The 25,435-nt window shown below is 46.2% G+C and overlaps 1 protein-coding gene across 5 annotated transcripts in view; it reads left to right on the top strand.

Moving 5' to 3' along the window:
• Positions 1-25,435, top strand: part of APBA2 (amyloid beta precursor protein binding family A member 2) — a 270,537-nt gene that overhangs the window by 120,068 nt on the left and 125,034 nt on the right. For 4 of the 5 annotated variants that reach the window (XM_058736803.1, XM_058736799.1, XM_058736801.1 and 1 more), the window contains one exon: positions 23,952-24,005. The exons of the other annotated variant lie outside the window; for it this stretch is intronic. The gene's annotated coding sequence lies outside the window, so the exon portion shown is untranslated. The remainder of the gene's footprint in view (positions 1-23,951; positions 24,006-25,435) is intronic. 5 annotated transcript variants of the gene reach the window in all.

The following is a 25,435-nucleotide window of genomic DNA, read 5'->3' as shown; positions in this document are numbered from 1 at the left end:
TAGCAGCACTATCAACAATAGCCAAATTGTGGAAAGAGCCCAAATATCTATCAACTGATGAATGGATTAAGAAAATGTGGTATACAAGGGATACAGGAGTGTTGATGCATAGGGGCACTTGTACCCCAATGTTTATAGCAGCACTTTCAACAATAGCCAAATTATGGAAAGAGCCTAAATGTCCATCAACTGATGAATGGATAAAGAAATTGTGGTTTAGGGGCGCCTGGGTGGCGCAGTCGGTTAAGCGTCCGACTTCAGCCAGGTCACGATCTCGCGGTCCATGAGTTTGAGCCCCGCGTCGGGCTCTGGGCTGATGGCTCGGAGCCTGGAGCCTGTTTCCGATTCTGTGTCTCCCTCTCTCTCTGCCCCTCCCCCGTTCATGCTCTGTCTCTCTCTGTCCCAAAAATAAAATAAAAAAAAAAAAACGTTAAAAAAGAAATTGTGGTTTATATACACAATGGAGTACTACGTGGCAATGAGAAAGAATGAAATATGGCCCTTTGTAGCAGCATGGATGGAACTGGAGAGTGTTATGCTAAGTGAAATAAGCCATACAGAGAAAGACAGATACCATATGTTTTCACTCTTATGTGGATCCTGAGAAACTTAACAGAAACCCATGGGGGAGGGGAAGGAAAAAAAAAGAGGTTATAGTGGAAGAGAGCCAAAGCATAAGAGACTCTTAAAAACTGAGAACAAACTGAGGGTTGATGGGGGGTGGGAGAGAGGGGAGGGTGGGTGATGGGTATTGAGGAGGGCACCTTTTGGGATGAACACTGGGTGTTATATATGGAAACCAATTTGACAATAAACTTCATATATGGAAAAAAAAATAAAATGCCATTCCCTGCCAAAAAAAAAGAAAGAAAAAATGTGGTATATATATTCAATGGAATACTACTTGGCAATGAAAGAGAATGAAATTTTGTCATTTGCAACAATGTGGGTCAAACTGGAGGGTATTAATGCTAAGTGAAATCAGTAAGAGAAAGACAGATATCATATGTTTTCACTCATGTGGTTTGAGAAACTTAACAAAAGATCATTGGGGAAGGGAAGGGGAAAAATAGTTACAAACAGAGAGGGAGACAAACCATAAGTGACTCTTAAATACAGAGAACAAACTTCGGGTTGATGAGGGGTGTGGGAGGAGGGGAAAACGGGTGATGGGCATTGAGGAGGGCACTTGTTGGGATGAGCACTGGGTGTGGTGTGTAAGTGATGAATCATGGGAATCTCCTGAAGCCAAGAGCACACTGTATACACTATATGTTAGCTAATAAATTATATTTAAAAAAAGAAAATAGACTACAGCGTGAAATACAGTAGCTACAACACAAAATAATGTGACAGCTGAAATCACACCAGCCAACACTGATAAAATTTAAGTGGATTTATTTCTTTTAATTCTCTTTATTTTTAAATTCTATTTAAAGAGTATGTATTTATTTTTCCTTCTACTTATGAGTTGATTAATACATCTTTTTTATTTTTTATATCTAATTTAAATTACAGTTAACGTACAGTCTAGTATTAGTTTCAGGTGTAAAACACTTCCATACCACACCTGATGCTCATCACAAGTGCACTCTTTAACTCCCATCATCTGTTTAACTCACTGTCCCACCCACCTCTCCTATGGTAACCATTGGTTTGTTCTCTATTGTTAAGAGTCTCTTATGGTTTGCTTCCCTCTCTGTGTTTTTTCTCCCCCTTCCCCTATGTTCATCTCTTTTGCTTCTTAAATTCCACATATGAGTGAAGTCATATGGTATTTGTCTTTCTCTGACTTATTTTGCTTAGCATAATACTCTCTAGCTCCATCCACATCATTGCAAATGGTAAGATTTCATTCCTTTTTATGTTTGAGTAATATTCCATTGTGTGTGTATGTATGTGTGTGTATATATACATATATACCACCTCTTATTTATCCATTCATGAGTTGATGGACATTTGGGCCCTTTTCATAATTTGGCTATTGTTAATAATACTGCTATAAACATCAGGGTGCATATATCCCTTTGAATTAGTATTTTTGCATCCTTTGGGTAAATACCTAGTAGTGCAATTGCTGGATCATAGGGTAGTTCTATTTTTAACTTTTTGAGGAACCTCCATACTGTTCCCATAGTGGCTGCACCATGTTGCATTCCCACCAACAGTGCAGGAGGATTCCCCTTTCTTCACATCCTCACCAACACCTGTTGTTTCCTGTGTTGTTAATTTTAACCTTTCTGATTGGTGTGAAGTGATAATTCATTGTTGTTTTGATTTGTGTTTCTCTGATGGTGACTGATGTTGAGTATCTTTTCATGTATCTGTTGGCCATCTGGATGTCTTCTTTGGAAAAAAATGTCTATTCATGTCTTCTGCCCATTTCTTCACTGGATTGTTTTTTGGTTGTTGAGTTTTATAAGTTCTTTATTTATTTTGGATACAAACTCTTTATCAGATATGTCATTTGCAAATCTCTTTTCCCATTCCATTTCTTGCCTTTTAGTTTTGCTGATTTTTTTCCTTCTCTGTGTACATGGATTTAATCCACTGATTAAAAGACTTTCAGATTGGTTCATGCAATGGCACCCAGCTCTACTGTTTAAGAGAGTCATACCTAAAACAAAGTAATTAGAAAAGCTGGAAAGGATGGGAGGGTGTATAGAAATGAAGCCAGTGGGAAGAGAAAGAAATTAGGGGTTTTAATCCTGATTTCAACTGTGAAAATAAAAGAAACCTCATTAAAAACAAAGTCAGGAAGTCCTGAAGAGGAACTCTCAAATACTGCTGTCCATACCCCTGCAGGAGGAGGCTTACTTTCCACCCAGGAAGAATGAAGAATTTCTCCCTTGCCCAGCAACAGCCCTGCCAATGAGAAACTGCCACATTTAGCCAATGAGAAACCAGTTACCACCCTCGACTTTATGAAACAGCCCCTCCCACCTTCCTCCTTTCCTCCTAAATGCAAGCCCCGCTCTGCTAGTCTCTGGACTTGCCTATGGTTTGCCCTGGTTTTCTTCTTCTGCACTGTAATTCCTCTGCTGTTCCCGAATAAACTCATTTTGCAGGTAAAATGGCTGGCTCTTTTTTTGGTTTTTGTTTTTAAAGTCAACATCCCCAAGGTAGAATTCAGACCAAAAACATGCAATGAAACAAAAAGGGATACTGTATAACACAAAAGGCTGCAATTTGCAGAGGAAATATAGTAATTGTGGTTATGAATGCTACACTGAACATTGATAGAACCTCCATCAAGCAGAGACCACATGTGAGGCAGGAGATGTGGAAAGAAGTGTACTAATTCTGGAGACCATGAGAGCCACTCTGTATCCAAGACATGTGAAGTAGACAAAGAAGTATGCCCCGACATACCAGACTTTGTACCATGATAATAGAGGATACAACTTTGTTTCCAGAATACATGGAACATTTATGAAAGTTGACATCTATTAGGTTACAAAGAAAACTTCAATAAGTTTTTGCAACATAGAAATGATATAAACAATGTTATGTCATCACAATGCAATAAAACTAGACGTTAATCATGAGATAAAAAACAAAAAGGCCTTTCAACTTGGAAAATCACAAGATTAAACTCTATAAATACATCAATCTATGGGATGCACATAAAACTGTGTCTCAAAAAAATGAATTAAACATCCAACTGAAAATTTTAGATAAAACAACCAAATAAACTGAGTGAGCAGAATGGCAAATAAGAGTAAGTTGGAAACCAATGAATTAGAACAGAGAAAAACAAAGAAGTAATAACAAAATGCTGACTCTTAGGAAAAAAAATTCAAATGAATAAACCACTATCTAACCTAATTATGAGAGAGATAGGGTACAAATACACACAATAAGAAATTATAATAGGAAAATAATCAACAAAATACAGCATGTTAAAAAAATCATTAGAAGTTACTTTTTACTATGCTATGCGAATAAATGTGAAGACCTGGATAAAAAGCGTACTTCTCTAGGAAAATGGAATTACCCAAATGGACCCCAGTAGACACATAACGTTTAAACAACCCAATTTCCACTGGAAAAAAAAAACCCAGAAAAATCTCTAGACCTATATAGCTTCTCACAGGAGAATTCTGTCAAATCTTCAAATAATGGATAATCTCGATGCTACTTATTCTACTGCCTAGAAAAAAAATGGAAACCTCAAGATTATTTGATAAAAGAAGCTTCCACACCAATCTCATTTAGGAATATTGATGTAAAATTCCTAAATAAAATGTCAGCAGAGAGAACCTTTTAAAAATTGGTTTTGGGACGACTGGATCACCGAATGGGAGAAACGCAATCTTTCCTCCTGAGTAGGAAACACACCCAGCCAGCATCCCTGCCCTCCTCCCTGTGTTTCTCCTTTACACACACTGCTACCACATTCACAACACTTCTGACACCGGATGTGTGAGGTTTTTCCTACACCAAGCAATTCTTTAGCACGCCAGCTGTGTATCCTGCACTTTAACTCAGTTCTGACACTGTCTTCCTGGAGGTAGCGTCACATCCCACAGCAAGTCCAGGTTGTCACCTGTCCTTCTGACAGATTGGCTATAAATCTGAGGTTTCCCTGATCTCCTCCTAGAATTAATCAATTAATATGCTAGAGCAGCTCACAGAACTCAGGAAAATAGTCACTTATGTTTATCAGTTTATTACAAAGTATGATAAAGAATACAGATGAATAGCCAGATGAAGAAATACATAGGACGAGGTCTGCCAGGGTCCCAATCGCAGGAACCTCTGTCCTCGTGGAGTTGGGGCACGCCACCCTACCAGTATAGATGTGTTTACTAACGTGGGTGCTCTTTGAACCCCATACTTTTGGGATTTTAAGGCTTCCTCATGTGGCCATGATGAATCATGAATTCTATTTCTAGCCCCTCTCCCTTCTCAAGAGAATGAGAATTACGCTTTGTACTTTTTGATGACCAGCCTCCCATCCAACAGCCATCTGGGAGCCCACCACGAGTTCCCCCATTAGAACAAAGACACTCTTTTTTTTTAATGTTTATTTATGAGGGAGAGAGAGAGCATGAGAGCCAGGGAGGGGAAGAGAGAGAAGGAGACACAGAATCTGAAGCAGGCTTCAGGTTCTGAGCTGTCAGCACAGAGCCTGATGCGGGGCTCAAACCTGTGAACCATGAGATCATGACCTGAGACAAAGTCAGATGCTTAACTACCTGAGCCACTCAGGCACCCTCAGAACAAAGACACTCCAATCACTCAGGGAATTCCAAGGTTTTCAGGAGCCCTGTGTCAGGAATAGAGGTCAGAGATCAAATTAGCAAAAGAGGTCCCTAGTGCTCCTATCATTTAAATAATTATAAGGGGTTTTGGAGCCCTGTGCCAGGAATCTGGGCAGAGACTAACATGTAGTTTCATTATCTCAGAATAGGTATTTGGATAAAGATAAAATTTATCTATGGGCATGTATTTCAAATGGCTCTAGGTGCTAGTTACCACAAGTACTGGAAGAAAATGCACATGAATTCTTTTATACATGCAGGTAAAGGAAATTATGATTCACAATCCAAAAACATCATTGAAAAAGATTGATAAATTCAAGTGCATTAGGAAAAAAAATCCCTTTTAGATGGGGTGTGGGGAACACCATAAGCAAAGGGAAAAACCAAATAATTAGCCAGGAAAAAGTAATTGCAACTTAGATCATGAACAAAGCTTATTTTTCCTAAAATATAAGGAATTAATAAAAATTGAAAGGAATAATAGGCACAAAATGTAAATAGAAAATAGGTAAAAGATGTGAACAGAGGGTTTACAGAGAAATACATGCAAATGGTCTTTTAAGTGTATGAAAAGATGTAAAAGAAATGTAAATTAAAACTAGCCTAAGATACCATTTCTCACTGCCAAGAATGGCATAAATCCAAGGTTGACAGCACTCTTTGTTGGTGAGACTGTGGAGAACAACAACATGCTCCAAGCCCCTGAGGGGATGGACAGCCTGGCCCCCAGTGGATCTGCCTTGACCCTGCCCCAGCCGTCTACTTCCCTGAATTTACTTGGAAGAGAACACCTAAACACACACACACACACACACACACACACACACACACACACACACACACACACACACTTTTTTTTTTTCATAGCATATAGAGACCTGATTTTAATAGGTTTTCTTTTATATCCTTCAATAAGTTAATAGGTCTTTTTCAGGGGCGCCTGGGTGGCTCAGTTGGTTAAGTGGCCGACTTTGGCTCAGGTCATGATCTCACGGTCCGTGAGTTCGAGCCCTGCGTCGGGCTTTGTGCTAACAGCTCAGAGCCTGGAGCCTGTTTCAGATTCTGTGTCTCCCTCTCTCTGACCCTCCCCTGTTCATGCTCTGTCTCTCCCTGTCTCAAAAATAAATAAAACGTTAAAAAAAATTTTTTAAAAAGTTAATAGGTCTTTTTCTATAAAGGTCTTGTATTTTTACATTAGGTTGATTCCTAGGTATCTATTTTTGGCGACTGTCCAAGTGGCATTTCTTTGGAAATGACCTTTTGTGATAGTTGTTGAGTTGGTGTATTGCTGTTCATTAACCTTCCTGAGTCGTTTATAGACTCTTAGATTTTCCCCATGGACAGCATGTCCCCTGTAAACAATTCCAGGTGGATCTCATCCAGTTCAATCCTCACTCTTTGATTTGTTGTGTTTTCTTATTTCTTTGGTTAGGAGTGACAGGACGGTGTTAGGCAGAAGCAGTGAGGCTGTGAATTCTTGTCTTGTTCCTTCCTGTGGGGCCATATCTAATGATCCAACATGATATTTTCTGTGGACACACTCTTCTGTTCACGAACACCTTTTCTGCTCATTTCCTTTGAGTTTTCCCCCCTCTTTAATTATGAATGAGTACTGAATTTTCTGAAATGTTTTTTCTGCACAATTGAGATGATCTTTTCATGTGATGACTTATGTGATAGCATTAACAGCTTTTCTAATAGTACACCAATTTGACATTGTTGGGATGAATCAGTATTTCGTCATGAGGTGTTTGCTTGGAAATTACTGGGTGCACTCAGCTACTGTTTCGTTTAGGATTTTTGCGTCTGTGTTTATAAGTGAGTTTGGCCAAAATTTACCATTCTCATTCTTATTTTTTATTTTTTCTTGGCTTTAGTAGAGAGGTTATTTTGGACCCGTAATATTCAGTTTTTTGGACACATGAGACAGATGATCTGTTCCTTGATGGTCTCGTTAAAGCTCACCTGTAACACCTTGGAGTCCTGGTGGGTTACTTTGTGGGCAGTTTCTGACTTTAATAAAGTCTATTCAGAATGCAGAAATAAACCTTGCCTCACTGGTGGGTTTCCTTCAACACTACCATTTTTCTTATTTGTGACTGTGTGAGCCCCACCCCAGGATTCTCCTAAGTGAATAAATAATAAATAGCCCTCTGGCCTTGCTCCCTGTGTTGGATGCTCAAAGTGGGAGCATGATTCCGTCCCCTGGGATTCAGCCTTCCCACTATCCTGTGAAGGTGGTGAATGCCGTGTGTGAGAGACACTGGTTCATTAAGAAAACAAGCCTAGGGCATGCTTAGCTTCCAGGATGCTGGGGGCTACCTCCAGGTTCTGTCCAGCACACCAAGTCCCTGGAACATTCTGGAATTGGGGAAAGTGAGCTATCTTCCAACCATGGCATGTTTTGCCTTCCTTTCTGTTCTTGTGCGTGTCAGGCACATACCCTTTCTAGAAAATGCCTTGATGCCTAGCACAGAAATGCTGAGAAGCACACAGAAAGGAGAATGTTACTGACTGGCTACCATATGTCTCTTAAACAGTGGAAAGTTGGGGTGATTGGACCCGCTTACCAGTCTGCCCCATCCTCAGTCTGCCACATCCATAGCTTGGGCTGTGGTCTCAGGCAGACCTCAGTTCAGTTGCCAGCTCTGACACTTAGGGGCTATGTGACTGCTCTGAGCCACATCATCTAAAGCTGACAAACTAGGAAAATGAAACAGAATAGATCTGTCTCAAAGGGTCTGGTGAGGTCAAGCTGTGGAGGCTTTTGTGAAGGGCTGCTGTGCCCTGGCTTGGTGGGTTAGCATCTTTCTCCCTTCTTTGGCCCCCTTTCCATCTCACTCAAAGGTGAGAGCCTTGTCCCTCTTGAGTGTTTGCCAAGGGAAGGTTCAGGTATGCCACCAGCTTGGTCATGTCGCTTACCCAGCTTATCTTTGCCTTGCTGCAGAGTGGGAGTTGTAAGCATCATTCACCCTCACCATCACAGAGAGCAAGAAGATACCTGTGGCCACCTTTATTCAGGGTGGCCTACCATTCTGAGCTCTGGAGTTTTCTGAAACCCAGCTGAGTGTTGTGAACTGTTGGGAAGGGGATGCCACCCAAGGTTCATGGGGCCAGGGACAGCTACAGGGCTTCCTACACCCTCTGGGCACATGGTATACCCTGGAAGGGTGCTTGGAGTATTTTAATGATGGGACCCTCAAGTCCAGCTGTTGGGCCATGAAGCCCATTCTGAGCCCACACAGTGAGCCATACTGCTAATGTTCTGTAACATTCTAAGATTCTTTCTTCCCACCTTCCTTTAAATCATGAAAGCTATTTTGGCAGCTTGTGAGATGTAACAGCATCAACTGTGAGGATCTTTGTGGTCTGGATGTGAGGTTCGTGTCCCTTTGTGATAACCAGCAGGTCTGTCCTGTGGAATGGAGCAGCATGTGGTGTCCTTCTCTACAGCCTGAAATGTAGCAGGCGGTCGAGAGGTTTCTGCTCCCACCGGGAGTTTGGGATACATCTTCCCAAACACTTGAACTGCTTAATGGTGCAAAGCATTTGATCAGGGCAAAGGCTCTTCACTTGCCAAATCAGGGGATGTTAAGATCTTAAAATCCTGTGGCCCTGACCCCCTCCAGCCACTGTGGCTTCACTGTGCCTGGGGTCGAGCAAGAGCTGCAGTCTGCTCAACTTTCCAGAAATTTGAGAGGAGAGCTCTGAGCGCCTGCCAGGGTGCACTGCCCATATCTCCCTATCCATACTTCCTGCCTGGCCCTGGGACTTCTGGCCTCTTACTCCTCTAACCCATCCCCTCTCCTCTCCTGATCTCTCCTTAGCTCTTCTTTTGTGGGTCCTGCCTGTGCCCCAGTTTTCCTTTCACTAGCCCTCTTCTGTCATTGGCCATTCTGCTCTGCCCCCCACCCCCTGTCCCTCAGCATCAAGTGGCCCTCCTGAGCCCTGGTCCATTTCTCTCAACGTTGAGAACGTCTAATGGAATTTCCTTTGGGCCTTTGTTCTGTTTTGAGTCAGACAGCCCCTACCTGGCCAGGCATATATCATTTGATTTGCCCACCAAGTGTTTTTGACACCTGCCTGTGGCAGGGGTTACAGGGCCCTTCAGCTTTGCAGGACCACCGGCCGTTGTCAGGGTAGCATGGCTTCTCTGGGAGTGCAGGGTGGGGAAGTTGGGGGGAACTCTTCTCCTGAGGGGGAGCCCTGTGTTTCTTCTTGTCAAATCCTCCTGATACCCCCTCCCATCTCTGTGGGCAGATGGCTGTGTGGGTCCAGTGTGGGTCCTCACTTGGCGGTCTTGGGCTCACTCCTGCCTTACCATGCGAGCCCTCCCCGATGTCAGTTCCTGGAGCAAGTCTTGTGTTGGTTGGTCTGTCCATTTGTCCATCAAGCTCTAGTGGGTAGGCATATGCTGTCTGTGTCAGGAGGGCTGACCCCACCCTCAGTACCTGCTGCCCAGCCCCCACAGCTGTGCCACCTGAGGGTCACACTTGAACAAAAGTGGCTGCTAATAGTGTCAGTGTGTGGGAGCCCTGGGCTGGGCTCAGGTGCTGGCACAAAGTGGAGGAGGTCTTGGCAGGGCCCACCTTCTCTCCTCGGGGGTGAGATGTTTGCTCTTCATTTTGGGGAGACCACCTTCAGCATCACTTTCCAATGCAGCTAAGAAGGATGGAAAGCGAGTTGCCTGTTTGTATCAGAAACAGGACAAGCATCTCCCCAAGGCCTCATCAGGGAAGAACTGGGACACGGAAGGGGGAGACATACTGTCTCCTTGTGTTACCCACCCCAGGGTTGGGGGGGGGGGCTACACACAGCTCTAGCATATGCTACAGAGCTGTGGGAGGAGTGGGTGACAGTCCTGGGTGGCTCAGGAGAGGTGAGACTAAGGTGGCAGGGTGGGCAGGGATGTAGCCAGGAGTGGGCCAGACTCCAATCAGCCAGTTTGAGCCCGTGGAAAGGCTAGTGAGGTACAAGGGGCAACTGGATGGGGGAGACAGCAGGACGGACACTCTGTGATGGAGGACAGGCAGACTCAAGAGACTTCAGGGCACAGCTGCCCAAGGTTGCTTATGACTCCTTGTGGGTTTCCAGAACCTTCATCATTGCTGCTTGTGGACTTTTCCTGTGGGGCCATTGTGAAGCAGAAAATTCTTCTGGAACCTTCTTCCTCCCCTACATGTGTCCCAAGTGTGGTGGGCTCCTCTCAGTGTGGATGACTGCTCTGTGGAGACCTGGAGGGGTCATGGGCAACTGGGAGCTCCTGCTTCCCCGACGTCACCCGGGTCCTGGGCAGAGGCCAGACTTGCGTCTGGTCACCAGGCTTGGGTGAGCAGATGGTGTTCTCTGTGGCACAGTTTCTTGGGAGGGAGGCTCAGTGTAGGGTGAAATGAACCAGGGTTCTCTGACCTTGTAGGGTTGGCTCAGGCTGTGACTCTGAGAAAGTCACCTACCTCTGGATTGTCAGGTCTAAAGCAGACAGGGGTGTTAAGACATGGTTTTGCTAATACTTCCTTGGGCCTTTGCATCAGAAAAAGAAAAAAGAGAGAGAGAGAAAAGAAGATGGAGGAGGAGGAGGTGGAGAGAGAGAGGGAAAGAAGAAAGACAGGAAAGAGAAAGAAAAGGCAAGCCAACACAACCATAGCCAGCCAGTCACCAGAGCAGTGCGTATTAATGAGGTCAATTAAGAGAACACTTCTGTCTGAGAGCTGCCTTGAGGTTTTCTGTAAGCACAAAAGTGTGAGCCAGGGTCAGAGCTGTCTGAGAGAGGGAGGTGGTACAGAAATGTTAGATGTAAATTATGCTATTTATCTTGCATGCTTGGTAGAATCCCACTGACCATTTAGGCCTGCCCTGTTGGTTTTGGAAAAGTAAAAAAGATCTGGTTGAGTTAAATGTAGTTTCTGCTAGATTTGGATTATGTAAGGCTTGACTAGCTGACCTGTCTTCACACTTGTAAAGAATTAAGGATTTTGTGTAAATCACAATGAACACAGCCTAGGATTTTGACACAAGGCAAGACTTACTGCAACATACCTGAGTTTTCATTCTGTTGCTCTGTGGGCTGGGCAAAGTCATGTTACCCCCCTGGGCCTCAGTTTCCTTATCCGTTAAGACACTTGATGTTAACAGAAAACCCATCTCATGGTAACATAAACTTTTGTTGTGTAATTGGAAAGTCTGGACGCATGGTTTTAGGCAAGGCTTGATCTAGCAGCTTGACCTTGGTATCATGGGTCCAGTTTCCTTCTCTCAGCCCTCTCTTCTTTTACATCAGCTTCATCCCAAGGCTGGTGTAGTAAGAATATTCTGATTGTGTCTATTTCTGCTTTGACAATAGAGGACTTATATTAGGTTCCCGTAGTACTCCTGTCTTATTTGCAGACTAGCCTTTGGAAAATAAATTGATAAGGTGGGACCAAAACAAAACAGCAAATTACTATGATAAAGTGAGAATAGCAAGAGGTGTTTGACAACCACCACCATCTGAAGGACACTTTGCTGTTGTATTTAGAGCAAGCTTTCTCACCAGGCTGCCTGGGAACATTGCATGCCCACCTGTAGGGCCAGCATCCAGTCTGCTCCATAGAAGCACAATTAGAGACCTCAGTAATCGATCAGCCTTGATGATGAGTCCAGGTTGTAGTGTTCTTTAGGTAAGAATGAAAATGATAATGAAAGACATCATTAAACCAAAGGCAGCCTTGCATGTGGGTTAAAGTCCTGGCACCTAAAGGGCATGGGTTTATCAGGGTCGGGGAGAAGCTCATGAAACTGAAGTCATTGCCCATTGCCTACTCGTGTCCTCACTCTGCAAGCTGGTTGTGGGATTCCCTTGTACAGACCCTGTAGTGACCACACTGTTCCCGTCTTTTGGTGGGCTTGGATTACCTGCCAGAAGTCTGAGGTTTGGTAGAACATGTCTGCAGACAGCTCCAGCCCAGCCCCCATCTCCCTGTGTGTTTTGCTCAGCTGTTGTGTGGGGAGGGAAATGCAGGATGATCCTTGCTTGAGTAGAGCCCTATTTTGAAATTGAAATTCATTTCTTTGCATTTGTTTTTTTGATGAGAGGCTGGTTGTTGGTGGTGTATGTGTGGTGAGTCATTGGTTTTAGTGTTAACATTGCTAAAGATCCTGTTCTGATGTGCAGTTTGGGGGCCAGTTTTGTTTCCTTTCAGCTTCTGCTGATATATTATTTTCTAGAGTCTCTTCTAGCATACTTAAAACCCAGACTCGACTTTAACTTTTCTCATAGAGGCTGCTGTGGGGTGCGGAAGCCCCCGGGGTATGTGGTACAGAGAACAGGTGACCTCCATGAGGACTCAGTCCTCACCAGTAGCATGTGAGGGAGCAACCCAGGGTGGGTTGGAGGGGCCTGGTCTGGGGACAGCTCTGAGGCAGCTGAGCTCCTTCACCCACGAGGTGGAGGACCTCTCTCAATTGCCACCACAACAGAATCCTGTCTTTTGGGAAACCCATGACTGGGGAGGGATGTGCACAAGGGGGTTTCAGAGTAGTAATGTGGGACTCTGTGACCCAGAGCACCCAGGCCACTCTGCAGCCTCTACCCCTGGGCCAGGGTCCTGCTGAGGTATAAGGGGTCCTGGGAGCCCCCTGACCTGCCCCAGGAACTTGCCTCTCTCTGAGTTACTGAGCTTTCTCTCTGAAAAATGGCACATCCTGGGAGAGCACCCTGACTTTCATGCTCTGCTGTGAGGCATGCTGCCAGCTCATTAGAGAAGGGCCGCCAAGGGCTGCAGAGGAGGCATGGGTGGGGGTTCTGGAACCTTTCCTACGTACCAGGTGCTGTGCTGGGTGCCGTGAAGGCAGGCCTGGGTCTGGGGTCCTCCCTCTGAGGGGCTCACAGTGGGTGGTAAACACGTACCTGATACATTCCTTCTGGGGGCACTGGGGGATGGGTGAGAGAGGGAGTGGGGCTGGCTCCAGGGCAGCAGGGCTCCATTGGGTTTATAACAAGAGCCAGCATGAATTTCTCACTGAGTACCTGCTGGCACCTCCTGTAAGCCACACAGCAATCCCACCATGCAGGTTTACAAGCAGTTCTTATTATCCCCATTTCATGGCCGAGGACACTGAGGCTTAAGATTACAGAGCTACTGAGTCCTGCTCCAGCACGCACCCCCGGGCCCCGAGTTGGCCTCTGTCTTGATTTCCTCCCAGGGAGGGCTGCTTTCTGTCCTGAAGGCTGAGGAGGGACTGAGGGAGCTTTATGATCCTGTGAGGCCTTCTTTGTTTCTCATGTGGCCTCTGAGGCTCAGGGCAGTGGGAGGGACACACTGTGGTCACAGCTCGTAAGCAGAGGCAGGATCTGAAGTTGGGTCTCAGACTCAGAAGACTGGCCGTCTCACTGTCCCCTGCCATCTCTGGGGCGTGGAAGAACGGCCTGGGATTCTGTGTAGCTCGGTGCTCTGATACCTCATTAGTGGGGTTCAGGGCTGAGCTTGAGGTGGTTGTGGCAGGGAAACCTGGGGGGCATCACGCCGTGTGGGCTCCTGTCTGAGCCAGGCCTTAACTGGCCGGGGAAGGAGGGAGGCCCTGGGGTGTCCTGGTCCTGAGTGGCCGAGCCTGGCCTGTCCAGTCTGCCCGCCCTGCAAGGTGACAGCTGACACACAGGGGCGTCTGCCTGTCCTGTACCATCTCTGATGCTTTCATCGGCGCCTCCAACACCACACACGTTCCCCTCACTCCTTCTAGTTCTCACCACGTTGTCTCCCTCCCTTTGTCCACAAGGGCCAGGCAGAGAGTGGTGAGTATTGAGCACAAGCGCAGGGGACCCAGATTCCCAGTGGCCATTTTCCCAACAAGTCAAGGTCGAAAGGAGAGTGCTACGCCCTTCTGTCATCTTGACAGTGGTTTTTGTTGTTGTTGTTGCTTTTTTTAAGAAGGAAAGCAAGCATGGAATATATATTAAGCATTATTGTTGCTTCAGCTGTCACTTCATAGCAAGAAAAGTGGTTGTTTCAATTAAAATGGATTTTGGACAGACTTCTTTGAATGAGTAAATTGCAGAAAACAGCACAAGTTGTGAGATGGGGGATTTAGGCTCTTAAAGAGGATTGAAAATAAGTGGTCTGAAGTACTTATGGTGGTTCCTCGGGATTGATATGCTTTGGTTCTGCCAGATGTAACTGGTTCTGACTGCTTTTACTGGATCAGTTGACTCTGACCAGCCCAACTGCTTGTAAGGAACGCACATTTGTTTTTTCTGGAAGCTGAAGTCAGAGAGAGGAAGACAGATACAGAGAGACGTGATGGGGCCCAGATCCTGGCTTCTGGGCAACCCTGCCCTTCTCTGGTGGCATCAAGACCTGGGAGGAGCAGTTGAGGAGGTGGACCACCCTGGGTGTTGCTCCCACATCCCCCTTATCCCTGCTGGCCTGCCTCTCAGGCTCAGGCATATTTTTAAAAATTATTTAAAAAATTTTTCTTTTAATGTTCATTCATTTCTGAGAGAGAAAGAGAGAGAGAGAGAGAGAGAGAGAGAGCGAGGGGCCAGAGAGAGGGAGACACAGAATCTGAAGCAGGCTCCAGGCTTTGAGCTGTCAGCACAGAGCCTGACACGGGCCTTGAACCCACAAACCATGAGATCATGCATGACCTGAGCTAAAGTTGGGTGCTTAACCCAGGCCTGAGCCACCCAAGGGCCCCAGGGCATATTCTCTCTTAGCCTAACAAGACTCCCTATTTTAATGTTAATAGAGCAAATCCTTCTGCCTCCTCTCCCCACCACCGACCAGGACCCATGACTTTCCACTTTAGATGGCACTTTTCTATGTTCCTTATGCTCCTGAGGAGAGAAGCTATTCCTTGGTCACCCAGGAGGGTGATGTGCTTCCTATCATCTTCTGTGTCTTTTACCATCCACTGTTTCTGCCTGTTAGCCAGTGTTGACCTAACTCAGCTCTTTTGGATTAAATTTTCATTATAAAATATTTGACATACAGAAAGGTAAAAAGAATTATGTACCTGAACACCTGTGTATCCACAACCCAGTTAAAGTAAAGAATATTGTTATATTGGTTGTACTTCTGTGTAACCAATTATGCCAAAACTTAAGGCGTAAGACAGTGAGCATTTGATACTTCACACATACAGTCCATCTGGGAGCAGCGTGGCTGGATGATTCTGTCTCAGGGTCAAGGTGTGGGCCAGGGCCATAGTCATCTTGAGGTATGAGATGACTTTTTTTTTTATTTTATTAAAAAATTTTTTTTAATGTTTATTTATTTTTGAGGGGTAAGGGACAGGGGGAGAGGGAGACACAGAATCCAAAGCAGGCTCCAGGCCCTGAGCTGTCGGCACAGAGCCCAGTGCGGGGCTCGAACTCAGAAACCATGAGATCACGACCTGAGCTGAAGTCGGAAGCTTAACTGACTGAGCCACCCAGGCGATCGTGGAGGATCCACTTTTGGGATTACTTCACATGGCTGTGGGCGGGAGGCTTCTGTTCTTTTCCATGGGGTCTCTCCACAGTGCTCTTTTGCAACATGGCGGGCAGCTTGGCTCAGAGCGAGTGATCCAAGAGTCTCGAGAACCCTGCAGTGCCTTTATGACCTAGACTCCTTAGCCACACGTCATCATCTCTGCCTTGTTCTGTTCTCTAGACCCAAGTTATTAAGCCCAGTCCACACTCAAAGAGAGGGGAATTAGGCTCCACCTTTTGAAGGGAGTGAAAAAGAATTAGTGGACATACTTTAAACTGTCATAATTACCAGTATACCTGGAGCCCCTTCCTGATTGCATTTCTTTGTCTCCCATGCAGAGGTATTAGAGTTATTAGAGTTTTGGTGCACGTTTTATCTTACTGCATTAGTCAGTGTCACTATGCCAATTATTTTTGCATGTTTTTAAGCATTGTGTAAATCATATCAAATTGTGTGTGTGTGTGTGTTTGTAGCTTGCCCTTTTTTTTTTTTTGCCTCACATTATATCTGTGAGTTTCATCCACGTGAAAATGTAGCTGGACCTTATCCCTTTTCACTGCTGTGTGGCATTTCATTGTAGGAACATAATACACTCTATTCTTTCTCCATTCATTGGTGGATGTTCAGATGGTTTCCAGTTTCTTGCTGCTACAGACAAGGCTGCTAGGAATACTCATGTGTGTGTCTCTATGTGGCCATGAGCTGGATTTGTCTAGAATATGTAGCAAGGACTGGAATTGCCACAGGATAGAACATATGAATCTTTACATTTTCTGGAAGTGGCCACGTTGTTTTCCCAAGTGGGCCTACTAATGAATGTTCCCACCAGTGGTGTGTGGGCTCCCCTTCCCCTTGTCCTTGATACCTCTTGGTATTATCAGATGTTTTTTAATTTTTGTCAGTCTGATGGGTGAAAGTGGCCTCTGCAGGGGGTCTTAATTTGCATTTCTCTGCCTATCAGTGAGGTTGCACCTCTTTTCATGGATTTATTTTCTTATATTGATGTATATTTATTTCATATATTTTTTATTCTGTGAATTACTGGTTCATACCTTTTGTCCCTTTTTTGAATTTTCTTATCCATCATTTCATCCTTCATCTGATTTATGTATTGTAAACATCTTTTCCCATTTCTTTGTACTAACAAAATGTGGGAGCTAAGAGCATGGGTTCTTGGGCCACGCTGCCAGGATGAAGTTCCAGCTGCAGAATTTCTTGTGTGGCCTTAGGCACACCACTTAATAACTTTTGTGTGCCTTTTGTGTACAGATGAGTTTCCTCATCTGTAAAATGGGGGTGATTAAAAGATTCACATCTCTGAAACAGTTAGTGCCTGTTTCAGGAAGCATGGTATGGGCCAAATAAACCCGGATGTGCCCTGCATGGTCATGCCAGACCACGTACATGCATCATCACCTTGCCCAGAGCTTTCTCAAGCACTGTGTCCTCATTTGATAAGATTGGCAGGCAGTGCTTCTCTCTGGCTCTCAGCCGTCTGGATGACCCTCCCTTCAGCATCCCTGAGCTGCTTGAATAGAACACGAAATCCCAGCCTCCCTCCAGGGGACGTGGGGGAATTGGAAGGCAGCAGACTCCTTGCAGCAAAAATAGAAGCCTCATTTGCCTAGGAGAGAATAATAATGAGGAGAGCCCGGCAGATGCAGGCTTGGAAGGCGCCTCTGAACCCTCCCCTGCATCTCTTGGGTCTGTGCAGACCTGCCTGAACCCTCCCTGCCAGCCCTCCCTTTGCCCTTCACCCTTGTCTCTTACGGCACCACTTTTGGCTGTCACATGGACAGCCTTGGCACTGCATTCTGGTTTTCATACCTCAGTGTTGCACTTTTCTCTCATTCCACAAAGCCAGGCAAGAACTCCAAACACAGGACTCTGTTTAATACCAAGAATCATCAGAGAAACAGGTCAGATGTTACAGGGTAAATCTGGGAGCCCTGGGAGCCATGTGTCTGTCCATGGAATGCCGTCAGCTGCTCAAGGGCAGATCTATTGAGATTAAAACATGGTTGGATCTGGTCACCTTTAGTTTCAACCCCAACATGAATAAATTAGATCAATACTGATGTAAGGAACTCTCAGGTTTATTTGGTAGAGCCTCAGAGGATTTTACATAAAAGCAAATGTGGGAAAAGTAAGTTAGCGATATTGGATGTTAGAGCCAGTTTTGGTTTAGAGCAAATTTCTAGGTTTTGAAACGGATCGAAATAATCCATGTCTGTACCCCCAACTCTGCCGTCGGGGTGGCCTCATGGGCCCCACGGAGAGGAAACAAATAATCACCTTGAAAGAACAGTCCCTATTGTGGAAACTAATCACGTATAGAGAGTCTCTGTGTTGGAATCTGGAGCAGGGAATGAGGATCTTCCCAAACCAAGGAATCTGGTGGTAGAATGTGGCTCATTCTCCGTGGCCTGTCACCTCCAGACTGAAAGATAAGCTTACATGAATGGAGAGTTTTGGCCATTTCGTTGGTAGCAATTTGTAGGTGACTCCTAATAATTAATTCTTTTTTAAAATTTTTTTTTTAACGTTTATTTATTTTTGAGACAGAGAGAGACAGAGCATGAACAGGGGAGGGGCAGAGAGAGAGGGAGACACAGAATCTGAAACAGGCTCCAGGCTCTGAGCGGTCAGCACAGAGCCCGACGTGGGGCTCGAACTCACGGACCGTGAGATCATGACCTGAGCCGAAGTCGGACGCTTAACCGACTGAGCCACCCAGGTGCCCCAATAATTAATTCTTTGTAATAGCATTTTTAGAAGCCACCTTCTCAGATGAAACCATTGTTGTTTAAAACTTCAAGACCTTTGAAGACAGAGTTTTAAATCCAGTTTGTTCCCAAAACATTTGCTCAAACGAGAATCTCAAGGTTTGAGCTCTTTATTCTAAAGATGCAGCTTCCTGCCCAGGAGAAAAATAATACATGCTGGTGTTTATAAATGGAGTTAGTAGCATTTGAAGACTTTACCTTGCAGTTAGTAGGGGGCTCAGTTATTCAGAATTTTGAGATTTTTATTTGTAAACAGTCTATTCATGTCCACTCAAGCTGGAAAATCCTCCAACCTTACCATCACTGCCCACCCCCCTCCCCTTCCCCAGCCCCCTTCCCACCATAACCTGGGCTACATCCTTTTGTTATCTGGCTCTGAGGACCTGGAGCCCCTCTCTGAGCCCAGCTCCTGTTTTCTCACTGTAATTGGTCTGGGGCCAGTACTTGAAATGGTTCCTTAGGGACCTCTTACTTTCCCTTGGAAGGACCCTGCTGTGCCCAACTTAGCACTGTCCCTGTGTGTCCTTCTCATCAGGAAGTGGCAGACCCCCCTTGCCCCAGCCTCACATTAAACCTGGGGAGCATCCTCACCCCCACAAAGTCCTATCCTGTGGTTCCAGCCCCCTCAGGGCAGCTTGGGGTAGCTACAGTCCCAGGTCCCAGGAGGCCTCCTCACTCAGCAGCTTATCTGCCAGATGCTGACCTCTGCCAGCTGCCTGTTCCACTCTGTGAGACAGCCCAGTGCAGATGAGCCCCATGGTCACCTGGGCTGGCCCATGAAGGCCACCTGCTCTCTGTTATGCAGAGGTGTCGACAGTCCCATGGAATACCTGGTTTTGCAGCTACTGGGCTGGTACTAGAAAGAGCTACACTCAAACTGGCTACAGTGTGCAGCTGGTGCACTCTGCCTGTGATACACCCTGACCCTTCCCCTATCATTCTGGCCACTGTGCTCTGTGCAGACCCTTCCCAGCCCTCTCCCAGGTCCTCTGCTCACTGTGACCACAGTCTTCCATCAGCATGTATTTCGTTGAATCTGGGTTATTATTGCTCATCAAATTCTACTTGTTCTACAACCCAACCCCAACATACCATAAGATCCCCAAACCCGCGTACCCAGGGCCCAGACTCTTGCAAAGCGCTGGGTTGCCTCTTTGGTTCAAGGAACTGTAGGTGTAGCTCTCAGGTCTGCTGGAGGAAGAAATGCTACTATGACAGTGGGGTGGTGATACTGCTGTGCAGGTCCCTGGCCAGTTTGTAAGGCTCTAAGATCAACCTTCCTGCCTCTGTGCTGGACACATCCACCTCTGTCCGCCTCTGCGCCAGGCATCCTCCCAGGACACCTTCCAAGTCTGAGAGTCCATAAAACTGTGAGTGTTGCCTTAACTTTGCCAAGGAAGTGCTTATACAGATTGGTTGTGACACCTGCTTCCCCCAGCACAGCATCGGCCTGTGTGTTCCAGGACTAGCATCTCCTGCTTTGGGTGGAGGCTAGCACGTGCTGCTCTATCCAGGCTCATCGAGGTTCTCTTAAGTAGCTTCCTGTCTCGGGCCTCCTCCCCAACCACCTGAGTCACTAAGGAGCCCTGAGGATGGTTTGTGGATTTGGGGCCTCCCATCGCCTCCCCTGACATAATATCAAAGGCAATCATCAAATTTATGAACTGTCCACTCTAGGCAATATTTAGGATTTCTGTTTACCTCCTGAGTGTCTGAAAACGTGGCATTTCAAAGGCTCTGTTTGATCAGAGATCCAATTGATTGCCAGGAATGTGCATGCCGCATAATAGAGAACCCACAATGGCAGGTTGCAGTGGGCATCCTGGGAGAAAGTTAATTAATCCTGAAACCAAATACCAACTGCCTCAGCAACAGCAGTCATAAGAGAGCCGAGCCTTGTGGTATTTGAAGTCAGGCTGCTGGAGGGCTCTTTATTGGAAGTATTCTCTGTGCCTGAATTCTGCTGTGGATTCAGTGCCTCAGGCCAGGGCCTGCCTTTCCTTCTGTACTTGGTTCCAAGGTCTGGGGTCTCTGGACCCTGGAGAATCCAGTTGTCAGCATGCAGACAGAAAGAGCCTTCATGGCATCTCCCAGGCTCCTGTGGCTTTGTATTTCACATCTCCCCTGGGAAGCTGGAATACATGATAACCTCCCCCTCTCCCCCTCCCCCCACCCACCCGAAATAACTTGTGGGTGGGCCAACAACTTGGAAAGTGGAGTGTTTAAATCTTACAGGGAGACCTGTGTACTTCATTTCCACCCTGAGGCTTGCTAAGAAGTAGGAGATGTTTCCAAAAATGATTGTGCATTGCCTGAAGAAGAGCAGACTCTCAGATTTCTGTCTAATCACAAACGGCCAAGATGAACAGGGGAAGTAACCTGGCCCTCAATGCCTCCAGAGAGGCTAGAAAAGAGGATGGGATGTGTGTTTGGCCAAACATGGCTGAGAAGAAAAGCGTGGCTGTTCCGAACTTGTAGGTGACCCTTTGTGTTCATTCCAGCTGCTGGAATGGAGCAGGCCTTCCCTGGATGTGCCTGGCCAGGTGAGGGACTCAGAGCCAGCAGGGACCAGCTGACCCCCAAGGACCTTCCCAGGTCTCGGTGCTCATGACTTTGTTGGTTTTTTTAAGGTAAACTGTCTGTCCAGAGACACAGTTCACCAAAATAACACAACCCTGCTTCAGCCAATGCAGGCAAGGGGCCCTGAGAGGACAGGGAGAGGGCACTGCTGCACGGAAGAGAAAATTCATATTTTTCTTCAGAGAAAATGGAAAGTGGTGCTGGGTCCAAGTGGTAGGTGACCTTGCTATTGAGTTAAAAAGCTGCTGGGGAAATTAGAGAAGACAGACATGAAAAGAATGCTAATGAATAGTGGTGGACCAGAGCCCGGAGCCCTGATTCCTCCACCGTCCACAAGGGGTACTTGTGTGATGCCTATAAATAGACATTTAAAAACCGATTCTAAATTGAATTAAGATGTGGGCCTGTTTCCTCCTATGGAAGAGCATTATGTAAAGTGCAGAGCTCTGCCTTTTTTCCAAGGCAGTTTGGCGATTCTGTGCCTCTGTTGGGAATCTGTGTGGAGCATGTGGGGGATGCTCGGGCTACCTATGAATGAGACTCTGTCCTCTTGGGAGACTTGCAGACTGAGGGCAGGCAGAGAGAGAGAAAAAGAGCGAGCGAGTGAGTGAGCTGGGGCTCCTTCCTCCAGGTGGAGCAGGGAAGCCCAGCTGAGCCTGAAGGCAGGCTCTGAGTTTCCCTGAGCTGCTTCTGGGCTGGGAGTGGCAGAAGCTGGACTTGTGGGCAGAAGGACACTTCCATAGGCCCACAGTGGCTCTGGACAATGCAGGTAGCTGTAGACCTCTGAGAGGGGAGGGGAGGACACCGTGGACATGTGAGGAGAATTCCAGCCTGTGCTAGTAGACCAAGGCTTCTAGTCTCTTCCATGCAGCCCTCTTGATCAAAACTGCTAGAGTGGTGGATTCTGGGAGAGGACCAAGGTCTTTCTCACTGACCTGCTTGAGTTCACAGAGCCAACTTGTAGCAGAGTGCAGAATGGAGGCCCTGTCTTACGACCACCAGTGAAGTGTTCTTGCCTCTGGACATAGCATTTAGTATGTGCTCTGACCCTGAAATCACCTCTTTTTGGAAGTCCTGGGATGGTGGGATTTGGGGGTAAAAAAGGAAATACCGTTTGATGGTAATGTATTCCCAGGCAGCGTTTTGGGGGCTTTGTTGCGCTTTCCCAGCCACGTTTAAGATCAAACTTATTGTCTACTTTTGCACATGATGAAGCTGAGGCCGACAATGTAAGGGGATTTGAAAGGCGACTGAAGGGGCGCCTGGGTGGCTCCATTAGTTGAGCATCTGACTCTTGGTTTCTGCTCAGGTCATGGTCTCACAGTTCTTGGGATGCAGCCATGCTGTCAGCACAGAGCCTGCTTGGGATTCTCTCTGCCTTTCTCTCTGTCCCTTCCCTGCTTTCACTCATTCTCTCTCTCTCTCTCTCTCTCTCTCTCTCTCTCTCTCTGTCAAAAGAAATAAATAAACTTAAAAAAAAAAAGGCAGCAGAAAGCACCATACCCTTTGGAAGAATTTGAACAACTGTGTGAATGTCAAGTTCCCTCTGAGCAGAGACCAGCAGATTACAGATATACAAATGGCTTGGCCAAAAGGGAGGTACCTGCGGCCTTCTAAGGGATAGCTAGTCATTTTTAAAAATGTCTGAACTAGAGGCATCTGCAGTGGGCCAGTTTGGGGTGGCAGGGAACTCCCCCAAATTCCCTAATTAAAACCCACTCCTAGAAATGTCTGTCTCGGGAAATGAGAATGACTGTCAGTTTTCATTAAAAAAGTGTCAACCCTGGTTCCAGGTTAGACCTTTGTGATAAAGTAGAAGCCAGTGTCTGCCTGTGCCAATAGCAAGACCATATTACCTTCCCCCCTAGGAATGATGTCATCCCCTGTGACTTCAGGACCAGACTGAAGGTGAACTGTCCAGCCAGCACAGCTATTCATGAAATGCTATGCTCTTGGACCTTCTGTTCCCAGCAGACAAGGACCCGGGGAAGAGGCTGCCATTGCTGTGGTTTTGAAAGGAACAAAGACATTCCTTTATAACGCATTCTGTCTTTAGCCAAATTGGAGGGAGAAGAGGAATTAAAAAAAAAATTAATTCCAGTATGGTTAACATACAGTATTGGGAAAAGAGGAATTTTGATTTGATATATAAGACCAATAAATCCCCCTCCTCTTGCACCATCCTGGGCTTCCAGCTTCTCTGGGTTGTCCGCTGCCCCTACCTTGAATTCCTGATCTAACCCAGGGCCTCTCCTTGAGCCCTTGAACCTATTAGACTTTCTCTTCAGCTTTCATTTGCAAAGCTGTCTGTCCAAGAGGAGTGTGAAACCTGATGGCCTGTTTTCTGTTCTCTTTTTGACACCCCGTTGCCCATGAGGAGGGGTGGGCTGTGAATCTGGGCAGAGGAAATGAGCAGTGGCCCGCTTTCCTTTCTCTTTCTTTTAATCTGTCTTCATCTCCCCAGCCCCCACAGGCACACCTACCTCCCTCTGAAAGTGTCCCAGAATACCGGTTCTGCACACTAGTGGGGTCAAGCTTTGTTGTGGGGAAATACATATTCATGAGGGCTTTGAGGAGCTTCATTAAAATGCGGAGGCCTCTTCTTACAGAGTGATACACAAGCCATTGCTTTATTTGCCCAACATGATGTTCTTAAGGCAATAATTATGTGAGGAATGGCTAAAGAAACATTTTAATTATTTGTTTCTGGTCATTTGTGATGGTCTCATCAGAATGAGAACCGGTTCACTTTTACAGGTAATTCAAAACCTCTCACTCGTTCAGATGTCTATACTTGCAGGAGCGCTATGTGATCACCTGTATCTTTTCTGAAACCCAAGTAATTTCCTCTATTTCCTTCTGTTTTATTCCAGAAAGATTTCATCACCAGGAGGTTTTGGGGGACATTACCAACCCACTTGTTTTCGGTAAGAAATATGAGGTCGCCTTGCATGGAGTGCGGTTTTGCTTCTGACATGTGTGAAATGGAATTATTTTCCTCGAGGGATGCCACACTTTAGGTGGATCTGGGCATCTGCCACGGTTCTTTATTTCCTGGGATGCTGGGATGTGTAATTCAGTGCGAGCCTCCACACAGGGAGTCTGAGGCTGGGGCTTGATTCACAGCCAAGGAGCCCATGAGCACTGGGCTCACTGCAGAGTGCTTATATTGCCTAGAATGGACGTCTTTCCCTGTCACCCCTGAGACAGCAGTATCACAACCCCCCCCCATCCCCTCCTCACTATACTAGTGCTTCTGAAAACTGTAGTCCAAACCAGCTTCAGTCATTTATTTGTGAAACTCTTATCTAGATTCCTATTTATATCAAAAATCAATGTATATCACCAACAATAAATGCCATTTGCAACCTTTCACTCTCAAACTTGGGCGACATTGTGTCTAATTAGAAGTGCACCACTGTGAAATATCAGGACGCCGAGAGGAAGACTCTAACTTTGATCCGAAAGAGCCCTCCTAATCTTCTCAGGGATGAGGGATGGCTCCGTGTTGCTGTTGCCCTGTGGGTGAAGCTATTCTGCAGCCCTGATCCCCCTGACCCACGGTCAGCCCTTGGCTTGCTCTTGCCCCGTAGGACCTGTAGCAGCAGATTTGCATAGGTCTTTGTAGCCCCAGTGCCAGCTGGCTGCCTGGTAGAGGGGACACTTGTAGGAGATTTGTTCTGACTAAAGATGAGTAGGTGTTCTTTTTCCTGGACCAAAGATACCCTAGTGGCTGGGTTGTGGAGAAGCTGGTGTATGGGTTGGGGTATGTTTGGAGAGCAGGGTGGAGAGGAGACTGTTGTTGGAGGTTAGGCAGCTGGGGACCAGGAATTGTCTCTGTGTCTTGATGCCAGAGCAGGTCTGAGCTTCTGATGGATTCCGTGGGTTCTTATGCATCCATGGGCTTGGATAGGGCAGCACTGGTCAGCAGTCCAGAGTGTCATATGGAGGGAAGTAGTGGCTTGGGGACTTCCAAATGAGAGAAGTAATTTGGGATTTCCCAGTGGGGAAGTTCTGTGCCAATCTGAGGATAAAGACGAAGATCAGAGGGGGCAGAATTGGGATACCAGAGCCTCAAGACTGGGTCCCAAACCACCGTTTTGCCTCTGGGGCAGTAGGAAGACACAAGGCCTGCTGTTTGGAGCTACTGAAAGAGCCTTCTTTTGTAAGTCAAGGCAGCTGCCTTTATTTTACTTGCTAATCCAGCCTCTATCCTACATTAGGTAACTCCCCATAAGCACTGTGCTATTCATGGGCAGGAATTCACCTCACATTGTATTGGGGATTTTTCTTGTCACACATGTCCTGGCTGGATTGTGTGGTCACTTTGGGGGTAGGGAGGGTGGCACATTCATAA

Source organism: Neofelis nebulosa, chromosome 7 (assembly GCF_028018385.1).
Source record: "Neofelis nebulosa isolate mNeoNeb1 chromosome 7, mNeoNeb1.pri, whole genome shotgun sequence".
Classification (NCBI taxonomy): Eukaryota; Metazoa; Chordata; class Mammalia; order Carnivora; family Felidae; genus Neofelis; species Neofelis nebulosa.
The sequence above is the reverse complement of the archived record's forward strand: the minus strand, read 5'-3'. Positions and strand labels throughout refer to the sequence as shown.